Source organism: Macaca mulatta, chromosome 11 (assembly GCF_049350105.2).
Source record: "Macaca mulatta isolate MMU2019108-1 chromosome 11, T2T-MMU8v2.0, whole genome shotgun sequence".
Taxonomy (NCBI): Eukaryota; Metazoa; Chordata; class Mammalia; order Primates; family Cercopithecidae; genus Macaca; species Macaca mulatta.
The window spans coordinates 25081086-25101091 of record NC_133416.1 but is presented as its reverse complement, the minus strand read 5'-3'; the positions used below and the strand labels follow the sequence as shown (position 1 = coordinate 25101091).

The 20006-nt window shown below is 39.0% G+C and overlaps 1 long non-coding RNA gene and 1 pseudogene across 1 annotated transcript in view; both read right to left on the bottom strand.

The window, feature by feature from the left end:
• The window catches only part of LOC144332809 (uncharacterized), a 40133-nt gene extending 21011 nt beyond the window's left edge, over positions 1–19122 (bottom strand). Inside the window, exon 1 of the long non-coding RNA XR_013400939.1 lies at positions 19038–19122. This is a non-coding gene — a long non-coding RNA (uncharacterized LOC144332809). The remainder of the gene's footprint in view (positions 1–19037) is intronic.
• Positions 5987–6224, bottom strand: LOC144332808 (small ribosomal subunit protein eS27 pseudogene; annotated as a pseudogene).
• Positions 19123–20006: the final 884 nt, after the last annotated feature.

Here is a 20006-nt window from a genome sequence, read left to right as displayed (position 1 = left end):
ATTACCACATACAAGAAAGTCAATACAGTCATCCCTCAGTATCATTGGGGGATTGGTTCCAGAATCTCCCTCAGGTACCAAAATCCTCAAATGCTCTTTTCCCTTATATAAAATGGTGTAGTATTTGCATGTAACCCACGCACATCCTCCCATATACTTTAAATCATCTCAGGATTACTCATAATACCTAATACAATATAAATGCTATATCAATAATTGTCATGCTATGTTGTTTAGGGAATAATGACAAAAAAGGTCTGTACGTGTTAAGTATGGACACGATTTTTTTTCTGAATATTTTTAACCCACGGTTGGTTGAATTCACTGACACAGAACTCACGGATGTGGAGGGCCGACTGTGTGTCCAACACATCAAAAATTCCTCATGCCCTTTGTAATTCCTCTCGTCTACCCCTTCCAACCCACACTCACCCCAGGAAACAACTGGTCTATCTTCTGTCAATGAACTAAATGTTCATTTTTAATGTTTTATAAACGTAGACTCATACAATATGTACTCTATGACCTCTTTCATTCAGCATAATAATCTCAAGATATTGCCATATTGTTGTATTACCAATAGTTCCTCTCGTTGTGTTGCTGAGTAGCATCTCATTATGTGAATATGACACAGTTTGCTTATTCATTCACTTATTGATGGACTTTTGATTTTTTCCAGTCTGGGGCTGTTATAAATAAAGCTATTGTGAACACTCATGCGAAAGGCTATCTACTGACATATGATTTTAATATCTCAGAGCGGAATGGCTAGGTCTTATGAGAAGGTGAATTTTACTTTTTAAGAAACTGCCAAACATTTCCAAGCTGGCTATGCCAATTTACATTTCCAACAACATAGTATGAGAATTCCCATTCCTTCACATTCTGGTCAACACTTGGTATAGCAATCTTTTTAATTTTAGCAGTGCTAACAGGTGTGTAGTGTTATCTCATTATGGTTTTAATTTGTATTTCCTAATGAATAATGATATTAAGCATCTGTTCATGTGCTTCTTTCAAATCCACATATCTTCTTTGGTTAAATCTATCTGCTGTCCATTTTTTGTTGTGTTATTTTTATATTATTGACTTTTGAGAGTTCTATGCATATAATGGATACATGTTCTCTAGCAGATACATTCTTTGCAAATATTTTCTTTCAGTCTGTGGCTTGTCTTTGCATTCTCTTAACATCCTTTGGAGAGCAGAAGTTTTTAATTTTGATGAGATCTAATTTATCCATCTTTTTGTTTTATAGACCACACCTTTGGTGTCATATCTAAGAAATCTTTGCCTAACCAAGGTCACAAAGATTTTACTTATGTTTTCTTTTACAAGTTTTAGAGTTTTAAGTTTTACATTTAGGCTTATAATTCAATTTGGAATTCTGAGTTAATTTTTTTATATAGTCCAAGATTTGAATTGATGCTTGTTTGGTTTCTTTTGCACGTAGATGTCCAATTGTTCCAGCACCATTTGTTGAAAAGACTATCCTTTCCCCCACTGAATCGTCTCTGCACCTTTGTCAAAAATCAGTTGTCCATGTATATGTGGTTCTATTTCTGGACTGTGTTCTGTTTCATTGACCTATTTTTCTATCCTTATGTCTTTACCATTGTCTTAGTTAACTCAGACTGCCATAACAAAATACCATAGACTGTGTGGCGTAAACAAGAGAAAGTTATTTTCTTACATTTCTGGAGGCCAGAGTCTGAGATGAGGGTTCCAGCATGGTCAGTTTCTGGTGAAGTCTTTTTTCCAGACTTGGAGACAGCTAGCTTCTCACGGTGTTCTCACATGGCAGAGAGAGAGAGAGAGAGCAAGCTCTCTGGTGCCTCTTCTTACAAGAGCACTAATCTCATCGTAGGACCCCATCCTTTGGACCTCAACATATAGATGGGGGAGTGTGGGTGGGGACACAAACATTCAGTCCATAAAACTATAGCATTCATGCCCTGAGAGTCTGGGGGTTGAGTAAGAAGAAGGAAAGATGTAGTAATAGTGATAATTTCTACTTCAATCCAACAGTGCTTTTACTAGATATTCCATCTCCATAACTGATTACTTTACAATAAATCTCAACGTCAGGTGATATTAGCCTTCCAATTTTCTTCATGTTGATTATTCTAGGTCCTTTGCCTTTCCATGTGAATTTTAGAATCAGCTTGTCAATTTTGACCCAAAAAGAGACCTGCTAAGCTTTTATTGAGTTGTTATTAAATCTTTAGATCAATTTGAAGGAATGACAATTGAACTGTATTTCTATATGCATAAGAAACATTCAGAAAGTAAAAATAATACCACTTATAACATCAAAAATATGAAATACTTAAAAAAATTCCAATAAAAGATGTGAAAGACTTGTACCCAAAAACCACAAAACATTGCTGACAGAATTACAGAAAACCCGAATAACTGGAGAGCTGTATCTTGCTCACAGGTCAGAAAACTCAATATTGGAAGGATTTATTCTTCCCTTTAATAATGGAAGCTGCTGCATTTTTATTTTTCTTGGAGATAGGTGAGGCCATTTGACTCTGATCTGCCTAAAAGAATCCCAGCAAAAAAGTGTGTATCGTCTCTGGGTCATATCTTTTTCTCTGTTTTTCTTTTCCCATGGGCTGGTCCAGATGAGGACAGCACCATAGGGTAGTGCATTTTCAAGTGTAGTTCCCTGACGAGCAGCATCAGCTTCCCCCGAAAACTTGAGAATGCCAATTCTCACTCCCTGAACTATTCAATCAGAAACTCTGGAGTTGGGGCCCAGCACTCTGTTTTAAAAGAAAAACCCTCCAGGTGATCCAGGCACAGACTGCAAAGTATCAGTTGGAACATGGTTGGCTGAATATGTTTTTGGAGCAGTCACCTACTCTCCCAGGACTATCTCCACCCTCTTATATGATGGAGAAATAAACTTGTCTTGCTTGAGACTTTGTAATTTTTGTCCCCTAATCTGTCTCTAACTACACCTCCATTGTGCCTCTACGTGATATTATCCTGACCTTGTATAGATAAGTTTCTTTCAGGACATATGGTTTATCTCAAAGATAGTATCAAGATTACCACTACATGTCAAGGGTTATATTTGCCTATACTGAGGGATACATCATCAAAACTGGTAGTATCTTTCCTATATAACTTGTGATGTTTTGAGAAGTTGGATAAACAATAAAGCAACATAATGTGCTGTATTCAAAGAGATAATTTTATAAATTGTCATATATGTTAGTCTTAAAAATTATGAGACTTACATATTTTCTCTTTTTGCATAATTCTCTTTTTCTCCAACTTTGAGGAGAAAATATGGGATTTTTTTTTCCTCTCCAAACTATTTACTTTTTCCAATCTGCTCCCATCATGTAGGTACTTTAGTTGTCAATAGCAGCCAGAATTACCTTGAATACTTGTTCAGGGGAATTGAAAAGGTATGAACAGCCCTAATGCCGAAAGTAAGAAAAATAATGTCTTAAATAATATTCACAGTTGACTGTTCTTCAAGCAAGAAAAAAGAGAAAGAATTGTGACCTGGAAAGAAACCAGTTATTTTATATATAAAATTGTATATAACATAAAATATATATATTATACTTCTTATATAATCTGATCTATATAGCTCAAAATACATATATGTTTGTGTGTATTTTACACATATATATATAGTAAAAGTACAGTGCAATAACTCTTGGTGGAAATTTTTCAATGGTTCATCATGAAACACTTCTTACAGTGCTTCAATAAGCCGGGCAAAGTTGACTGGAGTACTTCCTGGTGACAGGAAAATTCAAGTGTTCACAGCTCATTCAATATTCTACTTATTTGCTAAGCACCTCCTCTGTATCAGACAGCCTCTTCAATTGTTGAACAGCCGTAATTGTTTAAAAGTTCTAACTCATATTAAGATGAAATCCTCCTGTAAATAGCTTCAACAGAGCCCCTTGCAGAAACTCACTGTGCTAAGAGCTGGAGATAGAGATACAACTGCCTTCAGGGAACTCACAGTGTCCTGGAGGTAGGGACAGAGGGTCTGATGACAGAATTAATAAATGCCAATATATGGATGTACAGAATGCTTTGAGAAACTAAAGGAGGATGTCCTAAAAGATGAATAGGAATCAAAAGAGAAACAACATTCTGGGTACCAGGAAGAGTATAGGTACAAGCACAGAAGCATAGAAGAGCAGGACATTTAGGAAACCTCTAGTAGCTCTGTATGTCCAAAATTAAAGGTTGTGGAGTAGATGCTAAGACTGGCAAAAATCTGTAAGACGCATATTAAGAAGAGACTTGTACATCACGATGAGGGGCTCAGACTTTATTCTCCAGGCAATGGGGAATCAGTAGAAAATATTATGTGAGCAAGTGACATGATTTGCCTTCTGATTTGAAAAATTATTCTGACTGAAGAGAATGAATCAGAGAAAAGAGAAAACATAAGAAAGAAGAAGAGGATACCTGTAAACAGTTTCTTCCCCACTCTTCCTCCTGCCCTCTCTCTGTTGCCTCCTCCTGCAAGAGAAAATATATCTAGGCTAAGGTAGCAGAAGTGAGGAGGTGAATGAATCAACAGATCTGAGAGATATGAAATAAGATTCTCATCAGTATTTAGTAATCAACTCAGTATGGGGAGTGAAGGAGAAGGTTGTAGTTCCGTCGCCTGGAGCATTACAAAAGTCTTTCCTATGACAACCCTTTAGTCATTTAAGAATGATTATCACCTTCTTTCCTTCACCCCTCAAACAAACCAATTCTTGTCCTTCAACCTGAGTACAATAAAATGCCATTCCCCAGTCCCCCTATTTCCCAGTGTTTAAGTGGGTGTAGAAGGTGCTTATCTAAAATTTCTCAACTCAACAACCTACTCAAAACTCAAGAAGTAGATAAATGTATTTCTCTCTAGCCTATAAGAATTCACACCAGCCAAAAGATCTCCCTTACTGTTTAGTTGTCAAAAAAAATATATTAATGCTTCTAAATCAAGAACAAAAATAAAGTCACTCAAAAATAAAGTTTAACATTTCATATTTTTGGCACTTAAAATATTCTTCTATTTGTGCTTTCCTAACATGAGCATATGACTTGCAAAGCAAAGTAGCCATAAATCAGGCTACTCTAACACCCTCTTCACAGACATTTGTCAGGAAAAATAATTAGTATACTGGCTAAGAGAACACTAATAAAGCAGTGCATTTCATTTCATTTGGTCCTTATTCAACAACTGCAAAGAGTTCCAAAGAAAAAGACAAAGAAAATTAGAATTATTATTATCCTACACCCAGCTTTCCTGATGGAGCATATTTCTTGATGCTGGCAAAACTCCTGGACCTAATCTTTATTTTTTAACCTATTGATCCTTTTCCATTAGTGACAGACTTGCTCTGCTACAAGGGATGGGTTTCCAAATTGGCCTGAGGGAGGCATGTGGGTTAGAAACAATATTGTCATTGGCCTAGTTTTGGCAGGGTTGGTGGAAAGTCAGACAACTGTTATGTTTTGGAGTTGCAGGCTAATAGTGCCCTCTGTTTTCCATTTTTGCTCCCATCCACAGAATTACCAGATGGCCAAGAAGCCACTAGAACAGAAGTAATGTCCCAATACAGTGGAAAAAGACCAATCCAGTAAACACTCTAACATCCATCCAGTGACTTAAAATAGCAATCTAAATGTTCTAAAGATGAAGGGAAAAAAGTAGAAAACATAGCAAAAACTCTTTCAGCCTGACTCCTTTCACCTGAATACATGGTCTTTTCAGAGCAATACATTTACCACAGATTCCAGCACCCTCAAAATGTTCCACCCATCTTCCCAAATGTCCGCCCCTGTAGCCCAGTTGACCAGGATTGCTCAAAAGATTTAGAAGACATTTCCTAAACTTCCCAGAGATTCTCAGTCATTGGATCCAGGGTGGGGCATAGTAATCTATAATTCTTTTTAAATCCAAAATATCCTTATCAGAATGATTTCCCATTCATCTTGATAGAAGGTGCTTTTAATGCTGCTTCCTCCTGAAGGAACCTTCTGTAAGCCTTGCTTTTTCTCCTGTAAGCAGGCGGAGAACAGTGGAGCCACCAACACACAAAACTACTGTTTGTGCCTGGCTAAAGACCGTGGTGATTTTATAGCACCCTGGGCATTTCATATCCATGAAGTGCCTGGGGCTCTGCATCAGGCACTCCTTGCGTTTCCTCTTCTGGAGAGGGATAAAAGAGATCTTTTGTGAGACGCATGTTCTCATGGGTAGGTAGTCACCACTAGAAAGGGAAATATGTCATTTAAAAAAAATCTTTCCAAATGATTCTGATGGTCACACTGGGGAACCATTTAAAGGAATCTTTAATGGTCTATCTGTAGGAGAGATTTTCAAATGAGGTGCTGGTGTTAGAAATGGAAGTCATTGGTTGGGTAACTTTCCAATTTTAATACATCCTCTGCTCCTACCTCCAAGTTTCTTCCATGCTTCCTAGTGGAGAGGGAATATAGTACACAGGGTGAGTAAGAATTGAAAAGCACTGTCTTTGGAATGGAGAGTCAGGGAACTGCCTGGAGAGAAATGAAACAAAACAAAACAAAACCCTCTCGCTCCGATAGTGTAAACTAGTTGGGTGCAAATATAAAACAACTGTTATCACCACCCACCTCAACGCTGGTTCATTCTATGGGGCAAGTTCTTCCTCTGCTCCTGGAAGAAATTCTGAGAAGGTGAAACTGGTTTTTCCTGGCATTTTCAGATAATAAAATCATTTTGCCTGAAAGAGTCTCATGTTATAATTAAAAGTCATATCAAAACCATAGAGTTTAAAGTTAAAATTTCTCTCCTCCCCGACTGGGGATCTATCTGCTCCCCCAGTTTGGGCCTGCACATTCAATCTCTTCTTAGTTTCCCTTCCTGCTTCTCCACCTCCTCTCCCTCACTCATCCTGTCCCCCATGCAAGATTGAAGGTGGGACTAGGGGCTGGGGTAGGCAAGGAAGAGAGGTAAGGTTACAGAGAGAAAGGTCTTACCTGACCAATATTGATGCAACCTGACCCTCCTTCCCCCTGGCTGGCTAATTCTTGCTCACGAGATGCATTAAGCGTTCTTTGAAGAGCTCCTGTCATCGCTGGAGATGTCTCACCTGCAGAACCAGGTGAATTCATTTCCTCTAGCTGGTAATTCACAATTCCCTGAGCACCTGACTTTCACCATATACCTTCAGCCTTTTCTATTGAGGTCTCCTTGCCTTCCCTCTACCAGGTACATGGGCAGGGCTTAAGGCAGTTCAAGGGTAGCTTTATCTCTCACATGTTGTCTATATTTGATCCATGAAAGACTCACGTGTCATTCCCTGTTGCACCAACACAGCAGGAAACTTTGGCCAGAGCATCTTGCTTTTAGGTGCTTTAACCATGTGTCAGATACCAGTCCACTGTATCCCCCAAACAGCAGGGAATCCTATCAGAAACCTCAATTTATCCCTGTGAAGCCTATTTCACTTGACCTTAGGTGAGGAGGAAGCCCCTTCCTCTTACTCCATAGCCATGAAGACAGGGTATCAGCAGCATTCTAAAAACTCTCTCTAAAATTTTTTCTTTCTTTTGACCTCTTCAATTTCTTTCATAGATTGAAGATAGGTGATCTGCAAAATCAGTTTATAACACCATCTTCTCAAAATGTTACGTGGTGTATCTATTGTCATGAGGCCTTAGGTGAAACAGGGATTTGGAGAGTCCCATTTTACATTTTGATGGCTAAAGCCCTAGTCCTTTGGACTGTCACACCAAGACGGTCAATGGATTTCCATTAGAGGATCCGAACGTGCCCTGTATTCCAGTTGGCTCTTTGACATTTAAAGTCTGGGCAGACTGGCAGGCCCCATTTGCCAAGGAGCAATTACTTCCGTAGTAATTAGGTCTGAAATCATGTTGCCTGTTTGAATCAAAAGCAGTTATCTGCACAAGATAACATTCAATGAGTGCAGACACGGTAGAGTAAATAAACAACCCATGTTTCTTCAACCAGGCACAGCCCTGTATTTTACAGCAGTTAAAGATTCTAAGGGTATTAAAGATTACGAGAATGTAATCATACAAATACCAAAGAGATTTGCTAATTAAAGCCAAAATCTGGAAGTATAAGCTGAAGTTATTAGTGTTTATATTATAATAGAAAAGAAAAAGAGGGACAAAGAAGGAAAAAGAAAAGAAATCTTAAATGGTAAACTGAATAACAAAATCATAAAAATGTAAATATATCGAGGATTCTAAAAATCAACTATTTTAATACCTTCATCTTACATAAAATAATAACAATAGTAACAAAAAACCCTACTGCACATTTGCTATGTTTTAAGCACTTTATAATAATGTTATCTCATTTAATCATCATATATGAAAGGCTGTGGTAGATTAGATTATTGCTCTCAGATCGTCACTCACTCCCTTTTCCTGCCATGTAACTTTCTGATGCAGTGTAGTGGGCAGAGTACATTTCACCACCCCATTGATGTTGGGCTTCACCACGGGACTAGCATTGATTAATGGGATGTTAACACATGTCACACAAATACAAGAGTAAAGTCTGCTTTCTAAATTTGTAAATTGTGTAATTTGACTTGCCATCTTGCATTCCCGAGATTGGTGCCGGACAAGGAGAATGAAGAAACATATGGAGCAAAGCTAAACTCAACCTGGAGCCTAGAGCCAAGGCTCACCAGTGGGCATCCTGAAGCAGATGTGCCCCAGAAAACTTGCAGGCCCATGAACCAAGAAAATTAATGCGTGTGGTAAGCCACTGAGTTCTGGACAGTTTGGTATATGGCATTATTTTAGCAATAGCTGACTAATACAAAGGTCTAGACAAAGAGAAAGAATGTCTGCTTATCACCAAGGCTGAAATACATTTAAAAATCTTCATATTCCCAGTTTTCTTTCATATTGCTTATTTGTCTCAGTTTAGATACCTTAGCTCTAACCTGTGCTCATTGCTGGAAGTTAAGAATTTTATCTGAAAAAGAGTTATAAGAGTAACTCACAGAAGCTCTCAATTACTACAAAAGTTTACACACACACACACACACACACACGAACCTTTTTGTGGGTGCTTGCTTCGTCTGAGATGGAAAGAAACAAATGGACATCTATAATAGGTCAGCTTCAGGATGAACAACAGTAAGCTGACTGACAAGGGTTTTTTATGCAAAATGTACCGTCAACTCCCAGGACTAGAAGCATATAAAAACCTAGGCATCAATCAATGGGTGTTTATTGAGTGCTTATACAATATTAGGCTGAGGGAAAGGTGGTGCTTGGGAGTGGGGGGTTGAGGAGTGGCTAAAAATAAAAATATGACAGAGAACTTCCCCTGATAAATTTTATTCTCATTCTAACAGAAACTCATAGTTTCAAACTCCAGAACACTCAGATCTGCATGGGAACTAATAATTTGTTTCAAAAATAAACGTCAAATTGGCTAACAAACAAAAACATCTACCGCCCCCCCCCGACAAAAATAAATTCTACGGCAAACATTTAGTCAATGCTAAAAAAGTAAAAGCATTAACTTTAAAATTAGAAATAAGACAAAAATGCCTGCTATCACTATTTATGTTCACTTTATACAAGATATCAGAGCCAGTAGAATAACAAAGAAAAAAGAAGTCAAAAGTGTGATAACTGGGCTGGACGCAGTGGCTCACACCTGTAATCCCAGCACTTTGGGAGGCCGAGGCGAGCAGATCTTCTGAGGTCAGGAGTTCGAGACCAGCCTGACCAACATGGTGAAATCCCATCTCTACTAAAAATACAAAATTATCCAGGCCTGGTGGCATATGCCTGTAATCCCAGCTACTCAGGAGGCTGAGGCAGGAAAATCGCTTGAACCCAGGAGGTGGAGGTTGCAGTGAGCCGAGATCATGCCATTGCACTCCAGCCTGGGCAACAGAGCAAAACTCCGTCTCAAAAAAAAAAAAAAAAAGTGTGATAACTGGAGAAGAAAAACCAACAACTACTATTATTTACAGACTATATGGTTGTATATATAGAAAACTAGAAAGAATATATAATGTTGGAACCATAAAAAATTTTAAATAGTCTGGTATAAGATTATTGGTGTGAAGATCAATATTAAAAAGCCAACAGCACTTTATTTTTTTATTTTTTTATCTTTTTAAACAAACTTTTATTTTAGGTTCAGGGCTACATGAGCAGGTTTCTTATATAGGTAAACTTGTGTCATGGGGGTTTGGTGTACAGATTATTTTATTTCCCAGGTAAGAAGCACAATTATAGTTTTATATACCAGAAATACACCTTTAGAATGCGTAACTTTTAGGGCCAGGTGTGGTGACTTATGTGTGTAATCCCAGCACTCTGGGAGGCCAAGGCAGGCAGATCAATTGAGGCCAGGAGTTCAAGACCAGCCTGGCCAACATGGTGAAACACTGTCCCTACTAAAAATACAAAAATTAGACAGGTGCACTGGCATACTCCTGTAGTCCCATGAGGGACTCAGGGGGCTGAGGCATGATAATTGCTTGAGCCTGAGAGGTGGAGGTTGCAGGGAGCTGAGGTCATGCCACTGCACTCCAGCCTGGATAACAGAGTAAGACTTCATCTCAAAAATATAATATGTAAATAACTTTTAAAAATACCACTTAAAATCCAACAATAAAAGAAAGTTGTGTGAATAAACTTAACAAAAGCTTTCCAAGATTTCTATGAAGAAAAACATAATACCTTACTGGAAGGTATGAAAGATAACTTACATAAATTAGAGACATACCATGTTCACGAATTATATGAATGGGTATGTATTATAACAATGTCAATTACCCCTAATTATTCTTTACATTCAACTTAATTTCAGTCACAATCCAATAAGGTTTTTAAGGGACATTACATGCTAATTTCTAAAAATCTCATGTAGAATTAATGGACAGATAGAAAGATGGATAGTTATGTGACAAGGAAAAATAATAAAATGTTAATTATAGAATCTAGGTGGTGGGTTCCTGGGTGTTTGTTTACAGTAAAATCCTTTTAACTCTACTTTTGGACTTTTAATAAGAAAATGTTTCGGTGGAGGGGAAATCATTTGGAAAAGCCAATAGCTACGAAAAGCTCAGATGCTCCTAAAAAGGAAGAACAAAGTGCTTTACCACATGGGAAAACTTTGAGTGAAAGTTATTAAGACAGTGTGGTATTGGTGTGAGAACAGACAACTGAATCAACAGAACATGATAGAGACCAGGCATCTATGAAAACCTAATTTATATCAGATCCGACATTAGAGATCATTGGAGAAAGGATACACTATTCAGTAAATGGTATGAGGAAAATTGGTTATCCATATGGAAAAGAAAACATTGAAGACAAAACTTTAAAACTTTTAAGAAAAAGATAAGAGAATGTCTTTTAAATATCTTTATAAAATAGAAAGTTTTTTAATAGCAAAAAGGTATAACTCATAAAGGAAAAGACTGATCAATTTTATTACATTAAAATTTAAAACTGCTATTCCACAAAAGATGACATCAAGGAGTAAAAGATTATCCCACAATCTGGAAAGAGTTATTTTCAACTCATATAACTGAAAACAGATTAATATCCATATTTTATAAAGTACTCTTATAAATCCTTGAAAAAAAGACAAACAACCCTACAGCAAAAAATGGGCAAGTGCAGAAGGATGAAAGGATGTAAAAATCTAAAAAGCCTATCCTGGGGGAAAGAAATACACAAACTCCTTTAGGAAAATTAACATTTTTAGTGGACCTCAATTTTGAAAGAATCAAGCTAAAACAAAAGTGGCACGTGCTTATGATATACTGTGGTAAATTTGCAAACCTCCCATAAATTATAATCTAGAAGCTTACAAACCACATAGGACTTCATGAAGACTTATTTATTACTCTACCAAAAAAAAAGTATGAATTATGGCTAAGTATGCCTTTCTGTCCTCGGAAAGACAGCAAGGGAGGCAAAATCATAACCAAATATCCTTTATTTCTCCCTTATCTTGTTTCTTCTTTCCTTCCTTCCTTTCTTCCTTCATCCCTCTGCTCCTTCCTTTTCCTTTTCGTTTCATTTTCCTTCTCTCCTTCTTCTATCCTTTCTCTCTGTCCTTCTGTACTAGTTTTCTAATACTGCATAACAAATTACAAAATACTTATCTAGGTGCAGTGGTGCACATCTTTAGTCACAGCTACTGAGAAGGCTGAGGTGGGAGGATCATTAGAGCCCAGGAGTTTGAGGCCAGCCTGGGCAACGTAGCAAGACCCCATCCCTAAAAATACAACAACAACAAAAATCCTTAACAATACAAAAAATAAATTATTATTTCACAATGCCTGTGAGTCAGGTGGCCAGTAACAGATTAACTGGGTCCTCTGTTCAGGGTCTCACCAAGCTGAAAGTAAGCTGTCAGCCAGTGCTGTGACCTCATCTGTGACCCAGAGTTCCCTTCCCAACTTATTCAGATTGTTGTCAGAATTTAGTACCTTTCACCGATAGGACTAAGGGTCCAATGTGCTTGCTGGGTGTTGGCTAGGAGTAACTCTCAGCTCCTAGAGCCTGCCCTCAGGTCCTAGCTACCTGACCCTCCTACAAGGTGCAACTTACTTCCTCAAAGACAGCAGGAGAATCTCTCTCGTACTACAAATCTCTCTAACTTCATTTAAGAGCTCACCTGCTTAGGTCAGGCCCTCCTAGGAGATCCCTTTTGATTAACACACATTCAACTGACTAGAGACCTTAATTAAGCCAGAAACCACAACTTACTTAGAAAGCTAGAGAAATAAAGGCCAAGTCACAGAGGACTTTACAAACCACATATGGAATGTGACCTTCATCCCAGCAACAGTTAGAAACCAATGAAGGACTTGAAGGTTTTTAAGAACAAAAATGTCAGAATCAAATGGTCAGATCTGCACTTTAGAAAGATGGCTCCAGGGGGCTGTAAGAAGGAGAAAGAGGGAGGTTCCACTTGAACATGTATTTGTGGGATGGAAGGGGAGCATGTGACAAAAATAACTCTAGACGCTGCCCTCAAGATACTATGCCATGCACTTAGAAACTCTTTAATTTGAAAAACAATTGCTGGGCATCTATTCTATCCCCAGAGACAAAGCTTATAACCAGAAAAATAGTCATATACCTGTCTTCTTCTAACATGCCACAAAAGTACATGTATGGCTTTTGAAAAAATAGTTGAGAGAGGGCAACGGTCAAAATGTGGAAGGGAATAAAATTTAGGGGAGAAGGTTAGCACACCAAAATGTATACTGTATCTTCATTTATGGTTTCCAATTAGGATAAAATATTCTTAAATTTTTTTGAAGTCAAAGGGGTACAAGAGACTTGGTCAATTACGAAGACACTGGGTTCACAGGATAAACTTGTTTAGAGGAAGAACCAACATTCCAGAGAGTCAGACTGAGCAAAACTTTTCACATGGATCATCTGCATTATTTTAAGTAGTAAACTAAGAGCCGGAAGAGGTCAAAATGAGGGAGTGAACCGTGCGCAGCAGGGTTTGCAGGAAAAGGTCTCCTGATGAAGGGAAGACAGAATACAGCTCTGCAGAGAGGAGGGGCAAATCCTAGTAATGAATTTATCTCTATACACACCATTCGATTCTTTCTCATTTGATTTGTCAAAGGGCTTAGGGGTTATCTTGTGATTGGAAAGCCCCACATGTATAATAAATTGCTAACTTCATCTCTTGACTGACTTGTAAATCTTGAATCTTTTCAGGGATTAACTACTTGCTAAATTCATTTATCAAAATTAAAACTAGGTTTTCAGAATGCTGCCCTCCAAATCCCAAGAAACTATGAAAGATTAACCTTTTGCAGAGCCTTCCAGGCTGCGCACCAGTGGGTGACATCAACACAAGTGATTAATAGCAGGTATCTAAGGTCTGGGGGAGATGCTGACAGACATTCTCCCAAATGATGGCATAAGTCAGCTACTAATCAATCTAAGAAAACACACATCCTGATACTCTTCATACTAATGAAGCATTTCCAATTAATATTTAGAACATCCATAGGAATTCTGTTTTGCACTAGAACCAGAGGTTTTAAGTGTATCAGACCTCCTGAATATTGTAAAACAGAATTCATTGACTCAGCCATTTTTAGTCATTCTAGAAGCAACAGGAGCAGCGGCAGAATTAAACCTCAAATCCAGAGTTGTAGCTGTTCCGTGATGCTGTTTTGAAAACAGAGCTTTTGCTAACATTTTTTATACCAGGGATGCTCGCACCATTTGAGCCATACACAACCTATGTGCTCATCGTAAAGGAGCGCACCCCTCTCTGTTGTCTTTCTCCCTTGTCTATTTACAGCCTGTGGTGTCATCTTGAGGCCTTAGAAGCATTTCATCCAAATAACCACATTCACACAAAATGTTCCAACACCTTCCCAGGACAATCCTTGACATTTTCTCTTCCCTCCTTGAGTGGCATGTGCTGTGAACCTGCTCCTTCTTACATCTGAAATGGCAACTGGGCGAGTTAATGGTCCCCTCAGATCCTCTACATCCATGATTCTTGTAAAACAAACTCTTTGCCCCAGTTCATAACAGCCCTGATGATGCCCTAAAGAAAGTGACACTGAGACTTTGCCTCCCACTAAAGGGTACAGGTTAGACTCAGATGGGGGTATAAAATGGCACGAGGGCCAGGCACGGCGACTCGCGCCTGTAATCCCAGAACTTTGGGAGGCTGAGGTGGGCAGATCACCTGAGGTCAGGAGTTCAAGACCAACCTGGCTAACATGGTGAAACTCCGTCTCTACTAAAAATACAAAAATTAGCTGGGCATGGTTGTGCATATCTGTAATCCCAGCTACTTGGGAGGCTGAGGCAGGGAATTGCTTGAACCCAGAAGGCGGAGGTTGCAGTGAGCTGAGATGGTACCATTGCATTCCAGCCTGGGTGACAAGAGCAAAACTCCGCCTCAATAAATAAAAAATAAAATAAAATAAAATAAAAATGACATGAGCCATTTTATTTAATATAATACCAAAGTATTCCCAGATTCCCTTAACTGTACTTCATGGAATTACTCCCTCTGCATTTTCTAAACCAGTGGTGAGCAATCTTTTCTTTTTCCCTTGGGGACTACTAGCTTACAGGATAATCATTTAGCAGGGGATCATAAGAATACAGGTCATACTAATTCCATTTACTTTATAAGCATCTGGTAAAGCCAGGATTACTGAGCATTTATGGCTACCATGTACCGTGTGAAGCAATTTATATACATTATTTCTACCAGTCTTTACAACAATTCTCTAAGATATGTTCAATTACCAACATCCATTTAAACATGAGGAGACTGAGGCACTAGAGTGTAAGTAACCTGCCCAAAGCTAGGGAGTGCCAAGAGCAGCTCAGACCCTGGTCTACCTGGCCCCAAAGCCTGGGCTGTCCTTACTGATGACTGCCTTCTCTTTCATCACTGTGAAGTCCATGGTAGGCCCTAGAGTCACGTGGATGATGAGTCACTTGGATGCATAAGACAGTATTTCTGCTCCACTACCCCTGGGGCTTATATTCCAATAAAAACAGGTTAAAACCTATTACAGAGCTAAGAACAGAGTCATAGTCCAGCATGGCGGATGCAGATATGAACTCAGCCTAGAAGACTGAAGAAATATTCCCTAGAGGAGTGACCTTCAAGCCGTGAATGTGGTAGAGAGTATTCAAAGCGGAACAGGTGCCGTACTAAAGCACACTGTTAGAAAAGGGCACGTGCTAGGAAAGGCAAGAAGCTTGACCTGACTGCAATAGCAGCAATAGAGGCAGGAAGAGGAAAGGGAGGAAGAGGAGGAGAGTGACAGGCAATGGAAAAGGTTAGGTTAGGCCCCAGTGGCAATGCTTAAGAGTCTAGATATTATTTTTCAGGTAAGGGCACCCATTGTTTCTGAGCAAAAGCGTTGCATTACGAAGCCTGACTTTTGGGGTTTTTTTTTTAAGGAATACTAAGCAAGTGGAAGTGTGGTAGAGAGAAAGGCCAGAAGCAGAAGCACCTGTTTAGAGTCCAGGACAACAGTGAAAGCAGGTGGAAAGGAAACACCAGACAAGGTACATGTCAAAGTGTCTCCAATGGACTTACCACCATATTTTATACCACATATTTATTGATTGATTTATTTTCTGTCTCCCACGAAATTATATGTTCCATGAGAGCAGGGATTTTTGCTGAATTCTTAGTGCTCAGGACACTGCCTTATAGAACCTCCATAAATGAAGCAAACCAAAAGGAGTTTAGGGGTTGGTTGAATTTAATACACGAGAGAGTGGAGTGACTGAGAGATTACGATAAAATTTCTAGCCTGGGAAACTGGATGGATCATGCCAGAGATCAAGAATACAAGACAGAAAGATTTTGAAGTATCTACAGGATTCCAGAGTGACATATGCAGAAAGCTGTTTGAAGTTTGGGACCGGAGCACAAGAGAAAGGTGGAGACTGGTTTCAGAGATTTGGGGATCATCAGTATAGAGTTAGAGATGGTATTGAAGCTATGGAAGCAGAAAAAACCAGACAGAGCCTACGAGGAGAACAGGGGAGAGGAGTAAAAAACTATGAGCAAACACAACATTTATGAGATAGGAGAAGCCAGCAAAAGAAGCAAGGAAGAAACAGTGAGAAAGACAAAAGAACTGGGAGAGAAGAGTGTTCCTGAAAACACCAGAGGAAAGCATCCTGAAAAGCAGAACCCAGTGCATTTGGGGACAATCAGATGTGCTATTGGCTATACACAGGTAAGAGAGAAAGAAGATAGAAAATAGACCATCTGTATTTCGAAACTAGATGATCATTACAATCTTTATAGAGGACATTGTGGGGCACGGAGGGGATGACTGAATGTGAATTGTTGAAAGTTCTAGAGAAGGCAGGAATAGGGCTACCACCAGCTCACTAACCCATTTGTGCAAATTAGAGGAAAAACACCCCTTCCTGGCGAGGAACAAAGGCACAGAGACTGACAGGTGGAGCACCCCCTCCTCTTGAGCTCAGTTCCTTCATGCAGAATGCAGCCTGCCCAGCATCACGCAGTGGCCCTTGCTAGGATTTAGACAAGGAATTCGTTTAAAATAGTGAGACCAGAATGCCAGCATAAGTGAAGAAGTCAACCTCAGATGAAGAGAAAAGATAGAGTATGTTGCAGGAGGAGACAGAAAAATAAAATGCAACTCAGAGTTTAAAAAGCATGGTAAACGTTTGAAACAGAAAAAAATAAAAATTTATTAGAGGCAAGAAAAATGATGATCTAACCCATATTGATAGTTCACCTGAGGCTAAATACTAGTGCCGCAAATTGTACAGGTATATAATTTTTTTTTCTGCAATGTTCAGAAGCCCAGCAACAGGAACAAAGAAAGCAAGTTGTTAGCTTCATCTTAAGTTTTTTTGGAAAATTACAAAATGCTTCACTACCCATTTTAAAAGTTGACAGCAATCAGAAAAATCCAGACAGAAGGAAACTACAGAAAAATAACTGTTCCCTCAACAAATAAATTGCAAGTTGAAAAAAAGAGACAGAAAGTGGAAACCTGTAGAATAAAAAACATTAAGAGAAAAACCAACCAATCACAAATTGAACTTTATTTGAATGCTGATTCCAATGGACATATTATAAAATTATTTTTAATTGACATTAAAGGGCAGTTGGAGATTTGAACATTAACTGGATTTTGTGATACTGAGAAATTGTTACTAGTTTTAGGAGCAATACTGGCATCATGGTTAGGTTCAAGAGTCCTCATGAATGATAGACATATACAGGTCTGTTTACAGATGGACTTGTTACTGAACTGAAACTTGCTTTCAAATAAAATAGGAAGCAGGAAAGTGAGTGGAACACAGGTGAAATAAGAGGGGCCGTGAACTTATGACCTTAAATCTGGATGACTGACCTATGGTGAAGGCTGTGATCAGTTCCTATGATAGGTTCATAAGATTTATTATACTATTCCGTGCACTTTCGTATAGGTTTTAATTTTTCCATAATAAATTCTGTTTAATGTAGTGACAAAACTAAATTCTATTCAGTGAATAATGGAAAAATTCCACTAGTTCTAGTGATGGCCAGTTAAGGAGATAACATGAGAAGTGACGGAGAGAAAAAATTTCAAAAGAGGGATAAATTAGAAAAAAGCAGAAAAAATGTAAAAGACAAAACACAGCGAGATAAAGGCATAAACACGAACAGAAAAAGAGGGTACTATCAGAGTGAAAGCAACACGAATTTAAAGACTCAAAAACAGACGTGAAATTACATTACCACCTTGTGGTCTTTTAGGATATTGCCCCTAAATACTCAAATGATGATGTTTTTTCACACCTGTAGGCATTTGTGGGAGTATCGTCCCTATGCTTGAACCAGGTGTAATTTAGTTAAAGGCCATATCTAAGCTTCAGATAGGAGGTTTCTCATTTGTGATATAAACTTTTTTGAGTCTTCTAATATTTTCAGACTCTACTCCCACTTGTTACAAGGTCTCAATATTTCTATGCTTCACTGTCCCAAATTTCTCCCTTTATATATTCAGGGTTAGCTTCCAATTTGGTATTTCAAGACTTTATTAACAAATTCTTATTCACCTTGTACAAATGCTTAATGACTCTTTTTTTTTTTTTTTTTTTTTTTGATACGGACTCTTGCTTTGTCACCAGGCTGGAGTACAGTGGCGTGATCTCCGCTTACTGCCACCTCCACCTCCCAGGTTCAAGCCATTCTCCTGCCTCAGCCTCCCGAGCAGCTAGGACTACAGGTGCCCACCACCACACAGTGGCTCACGTCTCTAATCCCAGCACTTTGGGAGGCCAAGGCGGGTAGACCATGAGGTCAAGAGATCGAGACCATCCTGGCCAACATGGTGAAACCCTGTCTCCACTAAAAATACTTAATAATTTCTTGACTTTTTGGTTTTATAGTATTTTATCTTTTTCCAAGACAAAGTCTCGCTGTCGGCCTTTACCATTATATTTCCTGCCTGACTGATCTTATAATAATTTCTGACTCTTATGTTTTTGAGCATTCTACTCACCTTTCTCTTACCTTCTCAACTCCATGGCAGTTACTTTTCTTATAGCATGTGACAAAGTCATGTAATACAGTCACATAATGTGGCACCACAAGACAGGAAAGGATTGGACTGTGGAACCAAAAGGAATCTATGGCTGTAATGGCCCCGCTATTTAGCCAGATGACCCAAGCCAGGACATTCTATCTCTCTTGTATTCAACAGTCCAAGTAGCCCAAATGCTGTTACCATTCCCTCGTATTATCTTTTAAATTCGCCCTCCTGTCCTCTCCTCCTGTGTGAGCCCCTGCAGTCCTCATCTCTGGCATGGATTGATGCACTAGACTCCTAGCTAGCACCCCTACTTCCATCCAGTCCAGAGTCCCTCCAACTGACCGTCCGCACTGCACCAGTTACTTCTCCAAAATGCACACGGGATCATGTGACTTTCCGCTTAATATCTTCCAGCACTTCTTAACACCCACAAGAAAAGAATACTAAATGCTGACAGCCAACCTCTTAATACAACTCCTGCTGCTTTCTAGGATCATTCACTGCTGTTCCCCCAACTTACACAGGCTGCTGCAGTCAAACCAGGCCTTGCTGTTCCCAGCTAGGCCACTGTATGCTCCATACTTCCTTGCGTTGGTACGAGCTGTATCCCTGTCTGAAAACCCACTTTTATGCCTGGTTAACTCCTAATCTTGGTTAGTCTTAATTTGGATTTAACACTCATGACTCGGCTCACTCCCCGACTGAGTAGTCCCACAGCATTCCCACACTATTACACTTAACTGCCTGTATTGTAATGATGCATTTACTGGTCTCTCTATAACCCCCTACCCCCAGCTCCCCAGAACTCCAATGCAGGGTAGAGACTGAACTATGCTGTATTTATTTCAGTAGTCCCAGAACCTATGCCCAGCAAGGCATGGGTATATAAGGAAGATTGGCTGCAGCTGTTTGTAGGAATTTGATCTCCACAGGATACAG